Here is a 23,782-nt window from a genome sequence, read left to right on the forward strand (position 1 = left end):
AAACAGAGATATGGGTGGAAGGGGAGACACATGTAATCTCCATGTATGCCGAAGATATGCTCCTGTATGTACAGAACCTGGTGACTAATATTCCACTACTGGTGGAAGCTGTTGACAACTTCAGCACCCTATGAGAGATCAAGATAAACAAGGAAGGTATTGCATTTTCCCATATAGATTTATGGAGTCTCCCTCGGTTTCAGAGCTGTTCATTCTCCCATTGGTGTGGAAGAGAGACACCTTCACATACCTGGGGATCAGAATATGGGGGGATTTTAAAGCCACGCCTCAAGATAATACTATAAAGGCTATCGAAGGGATAAAGAAATCGGAGTTCTGGAGTAGACTACTAACTACTTCTATCATGCATAGGTAGGGGAGCGTTGACAAAAACGGTGGTACTCCCAAGGCTACTATATTTCTTTGCTAACTTACCGGACAATGTCCCAAAGAGCATCTTCGCTCAGTGGGACATAATACTGAGATATATATTCTGGTACAAGTCAGGTGGAGTGTGGCTCGCACCACCTTACAGGAATCTTACCAGAGGGGAGGCCTTTGGGTGCCAAACTTGGAGGCATACTGCATAGCAATATGTAACTCAGCGGCTGGTGGATGAAGAGACCCCTGAATGGAGACAGTTGGCTGGCTCAGTGAGACCCTACAACCTGAAGGAAAGGAGTTGGCAGGACGGTAGGGGCAGTGGAGAGCCTTATCTAATACGATTGGGTAGATGTATATGGCAAAGGGCGGGTAAATGGACAGGGACTATGAATCCATATTCTTCACATATTCCCCTGAGTATGAACACTGATCATCTAGGTACAATGGGAAGAAACCACCTCTACGAATGGGGAATGGGAATTGGGAATGGTAGGCCTGGCTACATGGGGAGGAATGTTTGCAGACAGAAGACTGAGATCCTTTCAGACTTATGTATATCTTTAGGAATAAACAGGGATATTTTCTGTTTTATGCCGAAATAATGAGTAAGAGTGAGGCAATGGGGCCGGCCGATATCCACGACTTATAAGATATTCATTTAACCCCCCCCAAATAATATTAATATCTTTAATATTAATGGAGAGCAGGACAGAAGGGGGAAGGAGGTCAAAATCAAAGAGAAGTGGCAGAGAGATCTGGGATGCTTGTTCGAAGAGGAGCAATGGCAAAAGGTCTGTGAATTAACCACGTCAATGTCACGAAATCCTAATTAAGACTACTACAATGCAATGTTCTACTGAGGACATATCTGACGCTGAGACGCATACATAAAATGAACCCAATAAGAAGTACCCAATGTCCTTGCTGTGGGTCTAACGACACCCAATTCATGCACTTGACCTGGCAATGTCCGGGATTGGGGACCTTTGGAAAGGGGTTCTGGCAGACATACATAAAAGAGGAGCAACATGGATAGTAGACTCTCCCCTTATATGTTTACTTGGGCAGTTTCCCAGGAGGAAATCACTGAAGGCACTTAAAAAACTCATAGACCTGGCCTTAGTCCTCACAAAGAGGAGAATACCTATGACGCGGTAACGCTCTAGAATAATAGATTGGTGCAGGGATATGATTGAGTGGGCAAAAGCAGAACTGGCACCCCTGATCAGGATAGAAGGAAACAGATTGGAATGGGCGTCACTCCTGAGTGGTTTATTATACCCTTCGAAGAGCAGACCCCCATGAAGAGATAGTGAGGGAAGGAATGGGAAAATAGAACAACTGAGATAGGACACTAGAAAAGAGTTATGGAGGGATACGATAAGGATCATTCGGAGGTACGACATGCAGCATACAAGGTTTTTGGGGGAAGGGAAGGCGATTGGGATGTTTGGGGTGGGAGAATTATTGGATTGAATTGATACTTTTTCCTTTTTTTTTATTTACAAAAATGTGAACTGCGTGTTGTATTTCACTCTGAGCAAAAAAACTAATAAAACGATGTTTAAAACCCCCCAAAATTAACCTTTCAGCTTCTGACCCTAACGAACATCACAACCCTCCAATCCACTGTAGTACTAAACCACACCATGCCAAACACACCACAGTCTCATTGCACACGACATTCATGCATGAAGCCGACTGGGCCACCAACACGAACTCACACTTGCTACCAAACATGCCCTTGAGAGTTGTCCAGGTCAGGACTAAATGGACAGTGTGGCTTCAGAAGCACCTACAAGCTTACCTTCACACCGATCTTGGGTAATTCATGTATGTACGCACGTATGAATTCTGCTGCAAAAGCTACTTGCACGCCTCTGTCTAGTCCTATGAACGTCCCAGCCTAACACAAGCTCCAGTCATTGTTATTTCCTAGATGTCCCTATGTCATCAAAATGGCGGACGGCGCTCTAAATAGTACCTAATAACATACCTCCGGGTATCGATGAGATAAGGCGATGTAAATTGCAAAATCGGTCTTCCGACCCATATCTGAGTAAGTATTTGTTTGTTGTAATAGTGCTAACATGGTGCCTTTCGGCTGCCTATACACAAGCGGCTGCAAGGTTCAGCCATGCTCAGTCAGCATGCAGCACAAGTGTGCATTGTCAGGGCTATTTGTCAATACAGCTCTGAATGGAGATGTTTGCACTATGCAGGAGGCAGGCACTTGTAGAGCCTTCCACACAGGCCCCAACAAATTTAATTGACACTGGAATCTACCAAACGATGAACAACACAAGACTGTGACAAAATGGACGGCTGCCTGAGTTCTAATTACCGGGAGGATAACAGAACAGTAAAAAAACAACCGAAAACAGATCGCTGCAGAATCAGTAATACCGACTTCCAAGCTCCTTCTGAAAGTCCTTAGAGTGCAAAAGGGAGGCATCAATGCAAGGAATAAGCCATTAGCACCTCATATTTACACTTTGCGGCAGTTTCGCTTTATTTGAAGGCAGATCGGAAGGGGCGTGAAGCGTGAATAATATTTCCGTCGTGCATCGTTCCTTTGCCTTCAAATACTGTGGGATAACGCCTACATGAGATTTTAAACTAATGGTTTTTGTGGAATCCGCCTGCACAACGAAGGCGATCTCACATGTTTTAAAACTTCAATTTTTCACTCCGTTTTGTAAATGTGGACCCAACTGCATGTACTATATTGGTGGTTCCCTGCATGGAATTAAAACGTTCCACAAAATGGTTCTGTTAGTTTCAAGCATCAAGAAATGGAGTAGAAACAGCTGCAGGAGACAAGCAAGAGTGTAATAACATAGGAAGCTCCAACTATAGACGCCTCCATTGAACCTTACCGGAAGCGAGCTGACAAGAGGAGCTTGAGTAAACAGGAAAACTAGAACACGAGTCAGAAAGCACAGACAGCAGATATCCTGCTAGGTCGTTGGCCGTAGCACTCGACAGTATAAATGACAGCGTTTTCCTTATCAGTGGAAGAAGGGTGGCAAGGATAGGAAATGCATGGGTGTCGCTGCTGGCCACTGAATCCAGCCAACCAATGTGATGATGGATGTGTAAGGTCTGTGCATCAGGCCTGCCCCTTCACTTGTATACTTCTGAAAGGAGATGACCACATGCCACTCTCTGGATCCCCTGATCCTCCTCTGAGAGGGAACCCTCTAGCTCTTCCCAGCTGCAGCCTAATAACACAGGGTCCATGCCTTCACATGTGTGATACCAGCTGGGACCGGTCTTCCCTAGCTCCAGGAGGCCAGCCTGTTGGGGTTTGTTCGGGGTATCCATAAATCACAGAGACACGCAGTGGTAGTGGCTTACTCCCGACTGTTCCGTTTTGGCAGGCATTCGCCTCTTTTTTTATTAACTCATCTGCGAACACTTCCGTGGCCATTGGTCAGACACCTTGACACCAGTATCTCCCTGCCAGCCGGCCCTAGGTGGAAGGGGAAGTGTAAGGAGTGGCCTATCATCCCGCCACCAGTACCCTGCCACTGGTGTGTCCCCCCCACTGTGTATGAACTCAGACGATGTGGCCCCTTGTGCCCCCCCAAGTGCGGCTTTGCCGGCCCCTGAACTGAATGGCTTCAGGTGTCACTCACCCAGATTAATGAAGGGTCCTTTGATAGTGGGGTGAAACCCCCAACGTGCCACCAAACCCTGTCACCCTAAAATGTGGGTACATACCAAACGCGTGTTCTATGTTTGTAACTGTCAGATCATAAATGTATGTGAGTGTTGTTTGTAACCTAATCACAAGTGTTGCTGTTAGTGATTTTATTTGTTTTAATGTCCAGTGATGCCTGTCCTTTGGTTGTTCCTTACGGAAAAGGGGGAGTGTGGTGTGTCACCCCTCCTGGGAGCATGGTATCTCCCAGGGCTCGTGCTGTCAGTGATCAGGGGCGCAGAGTAAGCGGGTGCTCCAGGGCCCGGGCACCCGCCGGCAGAATGAAGTTGGGGCTGAGCCCCCCGCCTGGCTGTAGAGAAGAGATGCAGTATGGATGGCCCTTTGTTCCATCCATACTGTGTCTCTCTCTGGCGGCCCCAGTAAAAGCCGAGTAAAAAACAATTTTTAGAAATTGAGGGACAGATGCAAGAGGCTCTTGTTTCCATCTGTCCCTCACTTTCTAAAAATCGTTTTGGGTTGGGTATACTTCTACTTCTGTGCACCCCTGGTGCTGTAGGGGTACACCTAACCAAAACGATTTTTAGAAATGGAGGCACAGATGCAAAGCAAGATGTATTTGTACATCTGTGCACCCCTCTTGCATTGCATCTGTGCCTCCATCCGTTTTGGGTTGGGTGTACTTCTACATCTGTGCACCCTATGGTGCACAAATGTAGAAGTACACCCAACCCAAAACGATTTTTAGAAATGGAGGCACAGATGCAAAGCAAGAGACTTTGCATCTGTCCCTCAATTTCTAATAATCGTGGTGAAATTAAAATGTCTTAACCAAAAGTGTGCCTTCAATTGGTATGTCCTTTCATCTGCTTCCTGCACTGAATTCCTATTAAAAGCACACATTTCTACTACCTCCTAGGAACAGATAGAATGCCTACATTTTAGTGAATAGAGTTTCATTTCAAGATGTAAAAGAGCTAATGAGGGCACATGTGATGACACAAATGATGAGGAAACATGGTCAAATCTTATGATTCAAATGAGGGGAATGTGGGAGTGCAAAAGGAAGTGAGTATTGGGTTGCACATGTGGGCATAGTAAATAACACAAATGCGGAGCATGTTCTACTGAAAATATTGGGCCTAGAGGTCAAATCCTGGGCATATGGTATGCAAGTGAGGGATATGGTGTAAAATAGAGGGGTATTGGGATGTACACGATAGAGGAGGGGCCAGCGATGGTGAAAACTAGTATTATATTTGTAAAACTCCTTTCAGTTGGGGTTTTGGGAATGGTCATCTTACTAGTTGTGACAAATGTATTATTGAACAGGGTGTATTCTGTTTTATCAAGCGTGGAATATGATGTCCGATTATTGATACACTTTTATGATCCTGAATATATAGAGTGCAATTGTAGCTGGGTTTATGCATAAGAAGTAAGCATGTGTGGGTTGACTGCAGGAGAAGCGAACCTTGACAAAGCCAACCGTTTTTTTCTGTTGTGTAGGCACTGGAGAAGCATTTGCCAGGCCCTCTGGTGCTTGCTCAATTTGCCAGCTGTCTCCAAATTATGACCAAATAGCAGAGTTCTATCATTGGCTGTGTTGTCATGAAATGCTCAGCTACTCCAATATTGCAGGCATGTCTATTCTATTCCATTATATCTCACTGATGGTCCAGCTACCATTATCATCACTCTGTGATAATATGAAGCTGTCCCATGTCGCCCACTCCTAGTGTTGTGGAGGGGACCCTCCCTACACTACTCCAGGACCTCCATCATCAAGTGGGTGGTGGGACCCAACACCTTGAGATACCCTCACACATGCAGCAGGATTCTGACAGGGGAATTCAGTACAGGCCATACCAGTTTTTGGAGACCCCTTAAGAAATTGGTGTTTCTTGAGTGAACAACTGTCTTAATCTCTTTATGAGAGTCTACAGATGCCCACACTGCCCTTAGAAGTAGTCCTTTTAGCGTAGGGTACAGTGTTTTAAATCTCCATCAGTGTGACTGTAGTGGACATCGTTAGGTGCCTCTTTGGCGTATACGAGCACTGTATAAACATTAGAACAAACATCAATCAAGAAGCACCCTTTAACTGTGAGTTTATTTGGGCCTCAAAATTCGCACTTTCCACTAGCTATTATCTAATGATAATTTGCTAGTGCTGAGTAAGAAATGGTGTGTGGGCATGTGTCGGGGTGAGTGGCTTTTTATGCCTGACTAGTAACTTGCAACTTGAAGTTCTTTCCCCTGGTTTATTTATACAATAATATTCATCCGGGTGAGGGAAAGCAATTTTCTAACCCTATGCAAAAATGCAGATGTTAAATATACATTTGTTTACAAGTCTACTCCTTCACATAGAAAAACAGTTATGCACACAACTATCTGTAGGTGGTGCATTGATCCGTTTAGCTATCTTGCTTATTTTATTCTGGGACCAATATCCTCACCTAACTCCATTAGAGAGCTTTGAGATTATATTGTATTGTATTGTATTGTATTTTGCTTTATAAAGCCTGAAACCAAGGCTCGAAGACATCTGGGCGCTGAGAAGCAGGACTGCCAAAAAGTCCCTAACCGAGAGATTTAAACCTTTAAGGCCTTAAGAAAATGGAGGTGGTCAGACAGCTCTCGAAGTCGAGGTGGGAGCTCATACCACAACTTCACAGTCAGAACAGGATGGCATGGTTGGTCGTATCGAAAGCAGTGGAGAGGTCAAGTAAAATGAGAACTCTGACCTCACTGCGGTACTGGAGCATGGCCATGACATCAAGAACAGAAATCATCACAGATTCCATTCATCTAAGAAGTCTAAAGCCTGCCTAGAGAGTTTGACTCAAGGTAACATGAAAGTTTTGGGGTAAGAATGGATTCCATAAGCTTAATCAAGTATTAAACAAGCACTCAGTTAGAAATAGGGTACTGTTTCAAAGAAATCGGCTAACTTTCGGAGTCCTAAAAGCATTACACTTGCATGAGGTGTACCCCAACTGGCAATGCCAGAGCTGCCTGTCGAGGGATGTTAAAACTTCTTTACTTGTTTTCCCTTGAATTGGGAACTTCTTTTTGTGTTGGTGGTGGTACTTCACTTTGCAGCTGTACCTTCTGTTTAGCAAACATCTCTTTCTCCCATCCTAGTTGTGTTGCTCTGCCTTTTGAGGGCTACTACAACCTGGATGATTATAGAGGGGTGGAGTAGGGGCAGTGATGGCTTAATGGAATGCAACTGGAAGGCTTAAACCTCCTTCTTACTTGACTTTAGTATATGCAGTACATGCGAGCCAATGTATCCACCCACCCCCCCCTTGCACCAAGTTGGCGACTACTTGCAAATGCGGTCATAACTGCCGGTGATGTCACTTCCTATATTTGGGCACCCCCCGGGAAATTCATAAATCGGCTCCCCTGTCAGTGACCACGTGACCAAAGTAATAAAAGCAGTGAGCGGCTTCCCGCTCATTAGTCTTGGAACTAACGGACACCTGCCTCCTGCGTTGTTCTTGCAGCACATGGCGCTGTGTAGCTGGCAGATGGCCTACCATGTCAGGCCACACCACGAGACAGCGCCCCTGCTGGGCAACGCTGTCCCTCATGTTAGACTGCAGTAGCAGAGCCCCTGCCGAGCAACTCTGCTGAAAGGAGCCGGTGCCCCTGCTGGGCAACTCCAGCCATGTTATGTGTTGGCCTGGGTGCCCCCTGGCCATGAGGGTATCCATGTGACCATGGGCTAGTAGGGTGCCCCTGTCCCACGATGTTGGCTGGGTGCCCCCAGCGCTGTCAGCAATCCAGTGATCCGGATACCATAGGATGCCCCCCATGGTCCGCACCGCTGCGTGATCGCAGCATGACATGTCATCTGGGTGATCCCAGCAACTATGTGTCCTGCTCCGGTGCCCCAGGAGCAGGACATAAAAGATGCCACACCATGGACATAATCAGGAAATACACCTTGACTCCCCCTGCTTTTACCCCACCCGAGCTCAGCTCCCCATCACCAGGCATGTGCGTTTTAAGCATATATATATATATATATATATATAACCCTGACTGGGATGTACATACCAAACTCAAGGTTAAATCTAAATTTAATCCACAGTTTCCTGTTGGTGGATGTATTGAAACATTCTATGATTTGTGTATCAGTGACTTTAGAAAATTACGGAGGAGTACCATCAAGAATAAACATAATCTCACCATTTCCCAATTTATGGCCATCGGCGAACTACAAAGCTTGTCGAACATTGTGATCAAACCGGCCGATAAGGGGTCGAACATTGTAGTTCAAGATCGAATACACTATGTTGCGGAGGCCAATTGTCAACTCAAGGATCGACTGTGTTATGCCCAATTGTCCAAAAATCCCTTTGGCGACATGCAGTCCGAACTTAAAAATCTTTGTACCAAATGGGTGGATATTGGCCTCATTGATGATGAAATTGCTAAATTTCTTGTTCCCTCCTGTTATACTATACCCACCATTTATTATTTACCCAAAACGCACAAATCTCTTTTTCATCCACCAGGAAGACCTATTGTTACTTTATGTGGTTCCCTCCTTGAGCACCTGGCCCAGTTTATTGATGAAACTTTATTTCCTCTTGTTTCAGTTTTGCCCTCTTATTTGCGGGATACCAAGGACTTTTTGCAACACATGTCTAATACACCCTGGGTGGATGGTCTCCTTCTAGCAACCCTTGATGTTGTCTCCCTTTATACCTCTGTTGACCATCAGGTTGGAGTGGGAGCTAGCAAATATTTCCTTGATACACGCTCATTGAATTTCCATAGTCATAGTTCCATGATCTTTGAAATGTTGTCCTTTTGCCTGACCAACAATGTCTTTCTGTTCGAGGGTTCTTTTTTCCACCAGGAAAGGGGTACTGCCATGGGTAGTACCTTTGCTCCATCTTACGCAAACCTGACATGGGGTGATGGGAGGCCACTTTTCTTAGTGATCTGCTCGCATCCAGCTTTGCTACACAAATTGTCGCCTGGTGGCGATATATCGACAATGTTTTTGTCATATGGAAGGGCACTGAAGCCGAGTGGCAATCATTTGTGAAACATATCAACACCAACATGTCCAGTCTGCACTTCACAGAATGCCACAATACCATTGAAATTGTGTATCTTGATGTAGTTGTGACCCTTGAAAGATCTGGCTTTCACACAGCACTACACAAAAAACCTTCAAACACCGGACTACCTTTGCATGCAACTAGTTGCCATCCTACGTCATGCAAACATAGTATTCCATATGGTGAATTCATCAGATACCGTAGGAATTGCACAGATCTAGCATCCTTTGACCATCACTGTGCCCTGGCGGCTCTAGATTTTGTCAAACAAGGCTATGAGTGCAGAACTAGAGAAATGGCCTGCACAAAGGCACGCAGATTATGCAGGGATCACCTATTGTACGGCATTAAGCCTGATAGGACTGCCATCGATAATGAACCCAGACTTATTGTTACATTCGACAATGCCTCCAATTATGTCCGCAAAATCATTGAACGACACTGGCGTGTTCTCCTCGTTGATAAGGATCTGTGCCCTCTGCTTTCCAAACGTCCAACCATCACATACAAGCGAATACCCTCGCTCAGAGACAAATTAGTCTCCAGCTTTCTGTCACCCATTAACGCTAACTCTTATCTCACTAATTCACTGACGGGCTCCCCCATAGGCTTTACCAAATGTTTTAAATGTAAGGCCTGTGCCCATGCCACTGCGTGTAAATCTTTTTTACATCCGGTCACCCAATGCAATCAGCTCATCAAGTACTCAATGAACTGTGATACTGCTTTTGTGGTTTATGTTCTTTCGCGTCCCTGCATGAAATGGTATGTCGGGAGTACCACATGCAAGCTTAAACTTAGGATATTGCAGCACCTTAGGGCAATTAAAAATTCAGATCCTGTATACCCTATGGCTAAGCATTTTATGCAAGAACATAAGAATGACCTTACTCTGCTTAAATTTTTCGCAGTGGCACACATTCCCATCCACCCTAGGGGTGGTGACCGTGTGTTAAAGCTCAGACAGTTGGAGACCAGATTAATTTTGGATTTTGACACCAAGTTCCCAAATGGTCACAACCTTGACGAGGAGCTTTATACGTTTTTGGGTACATGAGAGTATACCCCCCGCTTTTTTTCTGGATAGGTTTGCATTCCTTTGGCAATTCTTTGATTGTATTAAGTTAACAGGAGTGGTCCTTCGTTTTAAATTCTTTGATTGTTCAGTTCACTGATTTGTCCCTGGTCTGTATACAGTTTTACTTTTCCACCTTAACCATCACGGTGGCTGTGCTAATATTATTGTTTGCAACCGGCACAGGTTTCATTCTCCAGCTGCTGCAGACACGACCTTGTAGGACATTAGGTATATTTTAATTATCTTTTTGTAGTCCGTGGTGTGAATAATCTGATATACTTTGTCATTCTTTTCATTCTGGTTACCTCTCTACATTACACACTTACATTTGCACCCCGTAGATATTCATATTTTCTTTTGTCCAGCTATTTTGGCTGGCTTAATGTTTCCATCCATGGGTCTCATGTTTACATTGTTTAGCCATAGTCATATTTTGTCTGTCTTCATGCATTAGCTGTTGTTATTTGTAGGCAATGCCACCTGCATTCCTCTACATGTGTATGCTGCCACGTCGGCTTTATGTCTATACATATAGCCTTTGCTGCTGATTTTGGCTGCTATCGTGATTTTGCTTATTTGCACAAATTCATGTTGCCCTTTATTGGCTTGCACTTGCACTTTATCTCTTTCAACTCTGGTTTCAGCATGATATGTTACTCTGTTGACTTGCAGAAGTTACTGTTGCTATCCACCTTATTACCAGGACTGCATTCTTTCTCTCTTTGTACATATAGATGTTGCGTAAATCATATTATTGCTATGCACTTTAGTACTAGGACTGCATTACTGCACATATTGATGTTGCGATTGTGATGCATTTCTAGCCATTTTGCACATTATGCTGCTATGTCATCTTGCGCTTTTGCACAAGGCATACCATTTGGCTGACTTGCATAAGTTATTATTGCTATGCACTTTATTACCAGGACTGAATTTTTGAACATATTGATGTTGCGATTGTGATGCATTTCTAGCCATTTTGCACATATTAATGCTGCTATTTCTTTCTTTTGCACAAGACCTAACCGCCATGGTGGTTCAGCCTATGTATACATGGGTATACTGTATAGTCTTCTTTTAACCTGCGCATGCACTTTATCTTGATATGACATACCTTTTGGCCCCTTAACCTCTGTATACATGATGGCACTGTGGTGTTTTTAATCTGATGTATATTTGACTCATGTTGGTCTTTTACTTACATTTATGTATTTCGAGTTCATGGGGTATTGCGATCTTATTTTGTGAGTGCACTCTGCACTCACTCAATTGCAAATTGCTAGTAGTGTGTTGTGTTTTCTTTTCCTGACCAGTAATCCACAATGGAAATTGGGGTGCATTGGAATTGGTTCATATGGCCTTGCTCTTGTGTCTAGCCGTCTGCCTGCTCGTGATGCCCCTGGTTTCTATACATTTTACCGTATAAATATTGGCTTACTTTGATTATTCCACCTTTTCCAGAGGCGGGTATTTCTTTTCAGCCCCTTTTGGTGTTATTGCTGGCCAAGACCTCTCTTCCCTTCCAACATGGCCGCCTTTGAATCAATACTTTCATGCACCCCTATTTCCTCTGACATAGTTAAAGGACTACATGCTTTTTTAACCTTGTCTTTGACCTTCTTTCCTTTACGTGACCAAGCGCTCAGTCGAGCGTGAAACGCGTTGTAAGCAGGTCGAGCCTATAGGCGTCCTGCCTCTGTTTTATTTGCTGTTTACCTAGCCGTTTGTTCTGCACACCATGTGCTATTTCTATTAAATATGTTTTCCAATATCCTCTTGTGAGCTGCGCCCTTCTTTTTCCTTGTGGACTGATTTACGTGATTGGATCCGCAGAGAGTGCGGTCTTCCATCTCTCCTCCTTTCTCTTTAATATATATATTCAGTGAAAAAAACTTTGTTAAAGGGATGTTATGCTTAAGTTGCACTACTAAAAACCTATGAAATTCAGTGAAAAAAACGTGTTAAAGGGACGTTATGGTTCCAAGTAAAACCGAAAAACCCCTGAAATTCACCAGTTATGGTAAGCTAAGCAACCATAACTCGCCCCACCACCGTGCACTGCTAAGACTAACACCCACGACATCAAAGATGACATCACAAATGTCATTGATGACATCACATAAATAAAAGATGACATCACAAATGTCATTGATGACATCACATGTGTATGTATTTTTCATGAAATATGTGTACAAGGGATTCTTATTATAATGTTGCGAAAAAAGTGTCAAGGATCATTGCAATAAATATCATGAACAGTTTAACTTCCTTGCAAACAATACGGACAGACATAGCGTCCTCAGGACACCTCCATTTTCATTTATTTACAAACATTTCAGGACACTGCTTGTGTTCTTAGAACACTTTCAACTTGGTAGCGAACCCTACGGACAGGTATAGTGTTCTTTAGGACACTTCCATTTTCGTTTTTTGAAGAACATTTCAGGACACAGCGTGTGTTCTAGAACAGTTTCAACTTGCTAGCGAACATTACGGACAGGTATAGTATTCTTCAGGACACCTCCATTTTCGTTTATTTACGAACATTTCAGGGCACCACTTGTGTTCTTAGAACAGTTTGAACTTGCTAGCGAACAGTACGGACAGGTATAGTGTTCTTCAGGACACATCCATTTTCATTTATTTACGAACATTTCGGAACAACCGCGCTGTCCGCGGACACCTAAATTGTTTTTTTTTTTTTTTAACTGAAACTAATTACAACACAATATAAACATGTAAGTTTATTTAACATATATTAACAATTTATGACAGAGAAGGTGAGGCAGAAACAGAAACAAAAACAGGAGAATTAGGGGTTTCAACATGATTGGTATCAGGTGAAGAAGGGATGGAAGTCTCATCAAAACGTTTTGGGTTATGGAGAGGCTTTGGGGATAATTGACTGGGATATGTTGAGGGTGGACAAGTACATGTGGGACAATGGTATGAGGTTTTTGTTTTAAAATGATCCTCAACAAAAGTTTTCAAATTATTAAAATTGGTCAACAATAAATCCATGTTTTCTTTTATGTTTTCAAGAGTGTTATCCGTAACAGTTTCTTCAGAGATATTTTCTATTTTGGTATGCTCTGTACAAAAAAAATATATATGTTAAATATATTCCAAATAATAATAATTAAATGGTTTATATTGTAAAGTGTGTACCATTAGCTTCCCTATCTTCTGACATTTCGTCATGTGGGAAGTGCTCCTCTAGCCATTCCAGAGTACTAGACATTTCTGTGAGAAAAAAAAGATAATATATATTTTTTTTTAATCTAATACAGAAAGTTTATAAATATATGAGTAAAATGAAGTACATTTACTATTTCAGCTAATATATGTTCTGAGTACTCTGTAGGTCTGGTCTTGCTCTTAGTTGTGGAGTGTCTGTGAGATAATTATGTTGGAAGCCAATTTATCTTCATTTGGTATATTCCAATTTAGAACATATTGTATTTAAATGAATGGTTAGTGTGTTACATATATGGGTTACATTTCTTATGTATTACTACATATAATATGTATGTGTGCTACTTTGTGAATTTTTTAAATGTTACTATGTTATAATATAACAATTAAACATACCCCCCCCAGACTTTTTAGGTAGTGGTACTGTTGTCTGAACATGTCCGCGGACATCAAAAAAGTTTGCCGACATCAAATTCAGTAGAAGGGGTTCAGTAAGTTCTATATTACATGTACATAAAATCAAAGTTATTGTTAAGCTTTGCTACTAAAAACCTATGAAATTCAGTGAAAAAACTTTGTTAAAGGGACATTATGGTTAAGTTGCGCTACTAAAAACCTATGAAATTCAGTGAAAAAAACTTTGTTAAAGGGATGTTATGGTTAAGTGACGCACTTTTAATTACTTCAGGACCCGAACAGTGTCCGTAGGACATCAACACGCATGCGCAAACCAATGTCCGTGCATTTGGTGTCCTGCGGACAGCCGCTTCCTTCGCGATCATGTTCGCGGAGTGATCATGTGACCGCGCCCACGCTGATCCGGTGTTCTGAATGCGGACACTGTTTGTGTCCCCGAACAATTTAAAAGTACATTTTCAAGTAATCCACAATATTTCTCAATAAAAACTCACCATAGCACAAGTCCCACATACTAATCCTGAGTTTCTACATACTTTTTGAAACCTTTTGAACCTTTAATTGTGTTTGATCTGTCCGCAGACAGCGCGCATGTCCGTGAACCGCGTACAAGCACCCCTATAAAAGACCACGCCCTAGAGCTTATTCTCATTGTGTTTCTGGCTATTCTTCAGAACACAGCGATTTTTGCTGCCACCTGCAGATTACCCCATCATCAAGATGGCATCCATGGCAGAACTACTGCCACCTGGTGCTGCACCTGCTTCAGCACCACCCCCACCCCCTCCACCACCACCACCTCCCCAAGGGCCTGAAGAGGGGAACAGGAGTGAGGATGCAGAGGAAGAAGAAGAGGATGACGAGAATGAGGTAGTTGAAATCCCTACTACCCGCACTAGGTGTGAATCTTGGGTGTGGCAGTTATTTACCATTCATGGGAATGGTCCTAAGGCTCGTGCGAACCGAGTCACCTGCAATGAGTGCAAAATGGTACTCAGTCGCGGGAGGCATGATTCGTACAGCTTTGGGACCACAACCATGAAGCGACACCCCAAGTCATTTCACTCTGGGGCCATTCACAGGGTTGTACCTTGCGAGGACCGTAGTAGGTTGATTTCCTCTACTTCATCCTCCTTTTCCGATCCTGTCACCACAAGGGACACCTCTGTGGGATAGCGTCTTCCTCAAGCTGCCTCACAGGCCATACATAATGCTGATGACCCTTACCTTTCGAGGGTCACAGTTGTGTGTATGTACTGCGACACAGTGCTCTGCAGGGGGGAGCGACTTCATAGTGCTTTTGAGACTATCGTCTCAGAGCACGAGAAGACCTGCTAACTACCCAAATAAAACCCACTCTGCATCTTCCTCTCTCAGCTCACCCTTTCTTATCCCCTTGGTTGGTGTCCCCCCTTTGCCCTCCTTTCCCCGCTTTCCTAGTGTGTCGTGTATAAAAAACCAAAAAAAATATAAAATAATAAAAATAAAAAAAAAGGCTCTTTTCAGAGCCACCTTTCACAGTTAAAAAATAGAAGTGAAAATAAATGAAGCAGGGCCCTTTGTATTTTTTAGAAGTCCGCGGACAGTCCGCAGACATCTAAAATTTTGGGGTGCTACCCTATCAAAAGCATTGCAATTTTCTCTGGGAGGAAGTGGTGGCTCTGAAAAGAGCCTTTGGGAGGTGTTTGTGTTTCAAAAATTATAAATACTCACCACCTACTTCAAAATGGATGCTGTAATTCTAAAAAAAGATTGCAATGCATTTTGTATGTTTCTTAGAAAAATCTGATTGCCAGCATAAGTTAGATGTACTCCATCTCTGCGAAACATGTATGTACTACGAAACATAATATTTTCATTGTGAAAAAAGGACATGCCAAAATCTCTTAGAAAGGCACAAACAGCCTTATTGACATTGCGCCTTGCTTTCTCCATTTGTGGACCAAATGAAGAAGAACGAAGCCACATTTGTCTCTGCGCAATCCATGAAAAAATTACTTGAGAATTTGGAAACATGTCCATGACCTTCCCAAGTCCTTCTTCCGTTGTAAATTGCAAAGAAATTCCAGACACATGTCCTAAACTGTTCCCTCCACAATGAATTATAATTATATCTGGATGTTGCTCTGTCTCCAAGTAGCACAGAGAGGTAACAAGTCCAACCACTTCATTCCACGTACTCCATGCCAGTGTACTTCCACATGTGGGCATCCAAGATCTACAACTACTCCACAGGTTTCTGCATGCACCTTCAACCAATGTATCCACAAGTCTCCCAAAATCCAAACAATCTGTTTTCTGAAACACACAGCCATAGCTATCTGTTCTTCTCTCAGCAAAAAGAGTATCTGAGAAACTCTCTTCTGGCACAACACACCCATTAAGCTTTCCTGACCAATCCCTTTCAGTGCTCATTCTCATTTGCATGACTTCTGAACCCAAAAATCCCTGGATGTAACACCCGATGTCCGCGAACTGCCGCCATGTCCGCAGACATATCGTAACATGAACAGCCCTTCAACCATTTCCACTTCACTCTCTATGCCATTCCCTCATTGGATGTAGCTAAGAAGTCACATGACCATCCACCAATCACATTCAAGACCTCTACATCTAACTGCAGCATCATAGATCAGCACTGCAAATGTACTGTGAATCTCTCTGAGTACAAGTGTCATATCATTGGCAAGCATCATCTACAAGAAATACTGTACAAGTCTCCAAGATTTCTACTTGCATCTCCATGCATATCCATATGCATGAACAAAAACTACAGGTATGCATATTTCCTGTACAGTAAATGAACACATGTTCTAACTGACTTTTAGCTTGTATAATCTGTAAACAGAATCTACTGTCTTTTTTTTAAATCTCCTAAAATCAGCTCTCACTTACAAACCTTTATACTCTTTAATTTCTTTATACACACACACACTCAAATCATGTTAAACTAACATTTATGAAATGAAATATATAGACTACATATAGTCAAACAAAATTGCATGCACACTCTATATTCAAATCTCAAATAATAATACTTGTACAATTACATATTTTTTTTATTTCTTTATTTCTTTAATTACTTTTATATAGGACAAGCAGCCCATTACATTGAGGCACTATTACTTGGAAGGAATAATGGTATTCAGTTCTACATTATAAATTTCACAAGACCTAGTAAAGATATTTAGTTTGCTACAGTTAGTAATTGCAATACAATTTGTTCATTAAGAACATATCATATGTATTCAACTGGTGCGACGTATCTTATGTAAATACGATAGTTTTAATGGTTTTGAGAAAGGCGCTGAGAATGCCAATTAAAAATTAAAAACAGTGCTATATAAAAACAAAATTACTAATTTGTTTCTTTTACAATTGCAGTGAAGACCATTCTCCTGAAAAGAAGCAGCCAAATTTGAAGTATAAAGAACTAAGAAGTAACCTGCTCATTTTAGAAGAAAAGTAAGTAGAATATCACCATAATATTTGTATTATTACTCAAACACACTGTAAGGTTAATTCATGCTATTTCTGTGCCTAATAATAGAGATTCTGCACCATTCTGTCCACAAATCCCCATGTCTTAAACAGCGATTTACAGTCAGAATGGCCCACAAATTCCTATTTTTCGACACACAAATTACCCAACTCAACCACTAGAATTTAGAAGTTATAGAACAAACAACTGTTTTAATTGTATAGCATTAGATATACTATTTATACTTCTCCACACCACTAGCTTACTTTTTTTCTGTCTTCTGAACCCCAGTTTATTAACACATTAATTCAATAATACCCATCCCTACTAGTTGTAGTTCCCAATGCACAATCATATACCATTACATACATCTTTATCATCTTACTCAAACACTCATGCACACAGCACACATACATTGCAGAACACCCCAACCCATACCTTCTTTATTTTTTTCAACAGACCCCAAAGAATGCCTACCAGAAAATCAAGTCCGTAGAAAGCAACGCAGAAGTAGAGCAAATGAAAATAAAAGTGTCCAACATAAGCATCCATCTCTAGCACAATTTGTAAAAAAAGTTGAAACAAAACAGCTAATACAGTCATTTAGTGAAACAAAAGAAGTTTCAAGTACAAAAACCTTGCCTCCTCTATCAAAATGTAAACAAAACCAAAAAACAATTAACAGAAAATCAGCTATCACTACAGATAAAACTGCTTCTTTAAATCTTGATATAGTTCAAAATAATCATACCAAGAAAAGTATTTTAGCCAAAATGTTCCGTCACAAAGTCCTTCAAAATCTTATAAAAGCAGGAGAGAAACCAGGTTCAACGCTTAAAACCTATAGTTGGAAATTAATCTTAGAAGCGTTGATAGACAGTGCAATTCTTCTCAAAAGAAAGTTATTTATTTTAGTGTTAAACAAAATGAAACCACTAACAAAACTAATAACTAAGCTACAAAAAAACTTCTCAATAAACGAAATGTCAACAGAAAGAACTTCTAAGGTATCTGCGGAGGTGAATGGAGTCACACTACAAGCACAGAACCATACTTTAATGAAGAAGCGTACAAACAAAAGCAAACAAATCCAATTGCCATACATAGCAGTGGTTGAGGTTATGAAAAAGCTAATAATACCATAATGGAACAAGAAGTATTCCTTACAAAAATATGCCCTAAAAACTTAGAATTACCCCTCCATTCAACTGAATCAGAACGTCTAGTGTACAAATGGCCATGCATGTCAATGTGTAACATTCCCAAACAATTTTTCAAGTCTTTACGCCAATTCCTTAATCAATATGTGAAAAGCAAAGACAAAATCAAAATTAAACTACTGCAAAATATGGATACCTGTCCAGTACTCAAGTACACAGGACTACAAGGGCATTCATTGGCCTGCATTACAGGACCTACTTGCAAAACCACCTTCCATGATATCAAAAGGATATCAACACATCATTCAACTATAAGAAATCTAGTTTATAAATGGTAGTATGCTAAAAGTCCTGCTTTAGCACTAGCCAAATTAAATAACATTCTTCTACATGGTACAGCAAAAGACCTACTAGAAGAAATCGACTATATTCAGAAAAAATATCTTGGAAGTGAAACCCACTTACAGAATGAAATAGCTGTAAACCAAATTAGTAACAATTCTACACGTGGCAACCTTTTACTACACACATACAAAAAAGAAATACTAAAATTTAAAAGTACATCAGCTGAAGTACCAAACCATGTGTACGTATGTTGCCGCAGAACATTTTATTAAAGTAACACAAAAACTGTAGACCTATCATACAAAATAGAAGACAATGAAGATTCTAAATGGTTTGAATTAGCTCTCTACCTTATAGCAGAAAACAAATACGAAATAACTGACCCCGTAATACTTTGTAGTTACTGCACTACAAAACTTGACAACAACCAAACTCCTTCATGTGCTATCACAAATAATTTGGAATTATATCCACTACCAAAACCCCTTCAACAACTTAATTTATATGAGAGCATCATAGTTCAAACAGTGCACACATTTCAAGCAATAATACGCTTTCAACCAAAAACTGCAAAATTACCTCCCTCTGAATTAGTGAAAGGTATTCATGGAAAAGTAGTGTATTTACCATTAGATCTAAAATAAAATGTGCACACTCTAGGAGTGCAATGTCCAATACAACAATCTTTAATTATCTTGGTAAATGGAGAACCTACAAAAGACAAAAAAAATTGGCAACAGCTGGTAGATTTACATAAAGTTAGAGAAGCCTTGCAATATCTTAAAGAGAATAATGAATATTACAAAGAAATTAATATTGAAGAAAACTTGAAGGATACAACTGAAATAATTCAAGAGACACAAGAAGCTGGTCAATTTGAGCTACTAGATCCTGCTACAATATCAAACACTTTAGACCATTATACAATTCATCCATTGCACACTAATGACACCATCGAAGATGCACTGGAAACATACCAAATGCGTCAAACAAAAGGATCACCAATCAGCATATGGGAAAAACGTATAGAAGCACGTTCTTTTCCTCTACTCGTTCCTACTGGCAAAGGAGGAAGGTACGATGATAGACCTATTCAAATATCAGCATCAGAATACCGCTCATTACAGATGTATTCTGAAGATCCCAGATTTAGACAAAATGTGGAATACATATTCCACCTACTCTTTGAAAGTGAACTAGCAACTTTATGTTACAGACTTGCACACATATTAAAATCAGGATCACACTTTCAAAATATGACAGCTACACAATTATTACAAAAAGTGCAACAAAAAGATGAGGTTTTACAATCAAATATTACAAATCTATTAGCAAATATGCATGGTACTAAAGAGTACTGGTTTCGACGTCATGGAGATGTACGTTGTATGATCAGAAACCTTGGGCCACCCACTTGGTTTGTTACATTGAGTTGTGCAGAATATGCATGGGAAGATTTACATGATTTCCTACACATATCAAACAAAAACAAAACAAACATAGATATACTAACACCTGGCGAACTTTGTTCTCTGGATCCTGTTAATGTTTCAAGATATTTTCACCATTGTTTCATTGCTATGCTACATTTTATTTGTAATAAAACTGTTCCTCCCCTTGGAGAAGTGGAACACTTCTTTTTGAGAAAAGAATACCAAGCCAGAGGAGCACCACATATCCACATGCTTTTATGGATTAAAGATGCTCCTAAATTTGGTCAAGACAGCGATGCCACTGTTTTCCAGTTTATTGAAAAATATGTCACTTGTGAAATTCCATCGGAATCCAAAAATAGTGATCTTCATGCACAAATTATACAATTTCAAAGACACAAATGTGGCAAATATTGTCGCAAATTCAAAAACAAAGGGAAATACCGAATGCCGATTTGGTTTCCCTAGACCAGTTGCAAATACAGGTCAAGTGAACAACATCATGTCTTCAGTTAGACATAGTGTTAAAGGTAAGTCGCCTAAAAATACATATTACATAAAAAGAAAAGAAGAAGAAAAATATATCAATAATTACAATGCAATCGTTGCCCACTTATGGAATGGAAACATAGATGTGCAGTACATTGCAGACAATTCTACTGCAGTTGCACAATATGTCACAGCATACTTAACCAAAGCAGAAAAACAGAGCAGCAAGACCTCTGGAATGACCTGTCATCTAATAAAACAGTATCTCAAAAATTATACAGCTTGGTCATAAAAATGCTGTCCCATAGAGAATGTGAATCCTATGAAGCAGCTGATCGTTTAACTGGTACTGCACTGTATGGTAAATCTGAAAATATAGTATGGCTAAGTCTTGGTCCAGCTAAATCTAGAAAAAGAGTTCTAAAATCATATGAAGATATAGAAACAATAGCCAAACATGATCCCAACAGCCAAGACATTTTAAAAAACAATGTATTGGACACATACTACCCAAACAGGAGTACCACTTTGGAAACCATGTGTCTATACCACATAGCCCAAAACTACACATACAAAAATAATATAAAACCTGATGAAAAAAACGGTAAATACAGAGTGACAACCTGTGAAGGCAGCTTAGTAAAACTCACCAAACCAAATTTAATTAATCATATCAAATTGTCATTACAGACCCCTCAACATAAAGAAGTATATTACATGTCCCTGCTACAACTCTTTAAACCATGGAGAAAAGAAGAAGGAATACTAGATAACTATGACTCATATGAAGACGCTTTCAAAGCAAATGTAAGCACTATAACTGATGTAAACTTTACACAGTACAACACAATGTTGCACAATGAACAGCAACACGAAGAAGAACTCCAGGCCCAACTAGATAAGGACACTCCTGACAGTAGTCAACCTTCTGTAACAGGAAGCCAAGAACCACTGGGAGAGCCACTAATAGCAAATGAGGCAGAATTAGCTATGACAGAAGTAGAAAACACCATGTGTCAATATGAAGATAAAGAAGACTTAACTATACTACAATCAAAACTAAACAATGAGCAATGTAGCATTTTTCAAGAAGTAACAAAAGAAATTTCACATGGTGTACAACACGAAAACAAAGAATGCACCTGCCAAAATTACAAACCTATACTATTGTACGTCAGTGGTAAAGCTAGTTCTGGCAAAACATTCTTAATCAAAATCATCAGTAGGTTCCTTCAACAATTGACAAACAACAAACTGTCGGCTGTTGTCACTGCCCCACAGGTTTAGCTGCCTACAACATAGGTGGTGTCACTTTACACCGATTACTACTCCTGCCAGTAGAACACCAAAACAAATTAGACTGTTACAAACTTTCTACAGAAGCTGCAATGGAACTACGCAGAGTATTGAAACAAATGAAAATGCTACTAATAGATGAAGTGAGCATGGTGTCCAGCCTAATGTTGGCTTTGATTCACCTCAGATTACAGGAAGTACTCAAAACAAACTATGAAGAGCTCTTTGCAGGAAAACACATTATTGTTTTCGGAGATCTTCTTCAATTGACACCAGTAAAAGGTGAGCCTATTTTTAAAACATTAGGACACAAACTCTGCCGTAAAACTGTTGGCAGCATTGGAAATGTCACCCTTTGGTAACATTTCCAATACAGAGAATTAAAAGAAAACATGCAGCAATCTACAGATCTCACTTATACCAACATCTTAAAAAGTATCAGAGTTGGTATACTTTCTAAAGAAGCAGAAGCAATATTGAAAACCCGACACATTCATGCACTTTATGGTGATAATGCATGTGCTACAGTTGTTATGGAACAACTAGCCCACAAAAATGTCAATTGTATGGCCTTAATGCCAACTCTTGCAAGCTGTTTAAAATTCAATGAAATAATGTTAAGTAAAGAAATGCAACCAATAATGGAAATTAGCGCCACAGACAAACTAGATGTACATGGTATGACACTACCCATGTGTGCGCAAGCCACAACAAGACTTGGAGGCCGATTCATGGATTAATTAGCGCGGCGCAAGTGGACAAAAACGTGCGAATCGCAGTGGAATAGCGAAAATCGCAGTGCAAGTGCGAAAATCGCACGAAAAGCAGCGCACATCGATTCATGGAAGTCCGTGCGCGAGAAAACCAGCGGATGTGCGATAACAAAGTGCGCGGCGCACGTTGGCGCACAGGCCATCTAACAGCTTGCGCCAGGTCACAGCGAAAATCGCACAGGCCACAGCGAAATTCGCACATACCGCGGCGCACGCAACAAAAGTAGGCGGAACACGGGCGTAACACTCGGAATGGGGAACAACTTGCCAAAACGTGGGCGTCACGGGGGAAGTACAGGGCACAAGTGCGCGGAACGCCCACACGCTCGCCTACAACACGTATTCATGGAATAGAATAGGGCAAAAAAGCGCACGCTCAAACCAGCACACAGGCACAAACACGACCGCCACAAGAAAGCAGGCGGTAGCGTCTCTGCGGCTGTAAGAAATGTGCGCCAAAAGGTGCGCCAACAAATAGCACCTATATACTGCCATGATGAATGTCCTATACTGTGGCCCTCCAGGACAAATGACGTGCAAAGGGGTACCCACAAACACGGACACCCGCTGACAAAAAATACGTGTGCGTGTATACCGGGGTGTGCGGAAAGTCTCACACGCGATTTGGCCGGGTACGTGGATTTCAGGGGTGCGCGGGAAGTTCCACACGCGATTTCAGCAGGGTATGTGTATTTCAGGGGTGCGCGTGAAGTTCCACACGCGATTTCATCAGGGTACGTGTATTTCAGGGGTGCGCGGGAATTTCCACACGCGATTCCAGCAGGGTACGTGTATTTCAGGGGTGCGCGGGAAGTTCCACACACGATTGGCCCAGTGCGAGCAGGGTACGTGTATTTCAGGGGTGCGCGGGAAGTTCCACAGGCGATTTCAGCAAGGTATGTGTATTTCAGGGGTGCGCAGGAAGTTCCACACGCAATTTCAGCAGGGTACGTGTATTTCAGGGGTGCGCGGGAAGT

The sequence above is a fragment of the Ambystoma mexicanum genome, chromosome 1p (genome assembly GCF_040938575.1).
Source record: "Ambystoma mexicanum isolate Mex_15411 chromosome 1p, UKY_AmexF1_1, whole genome shotgun sequence".
NCBI classification, from domain to species: Eukaryota; Metazoa; Chordata; class Amphibia; order Caudata; family Ambystomatidae; genus Ambystoma; species Ambystoma mexicanum.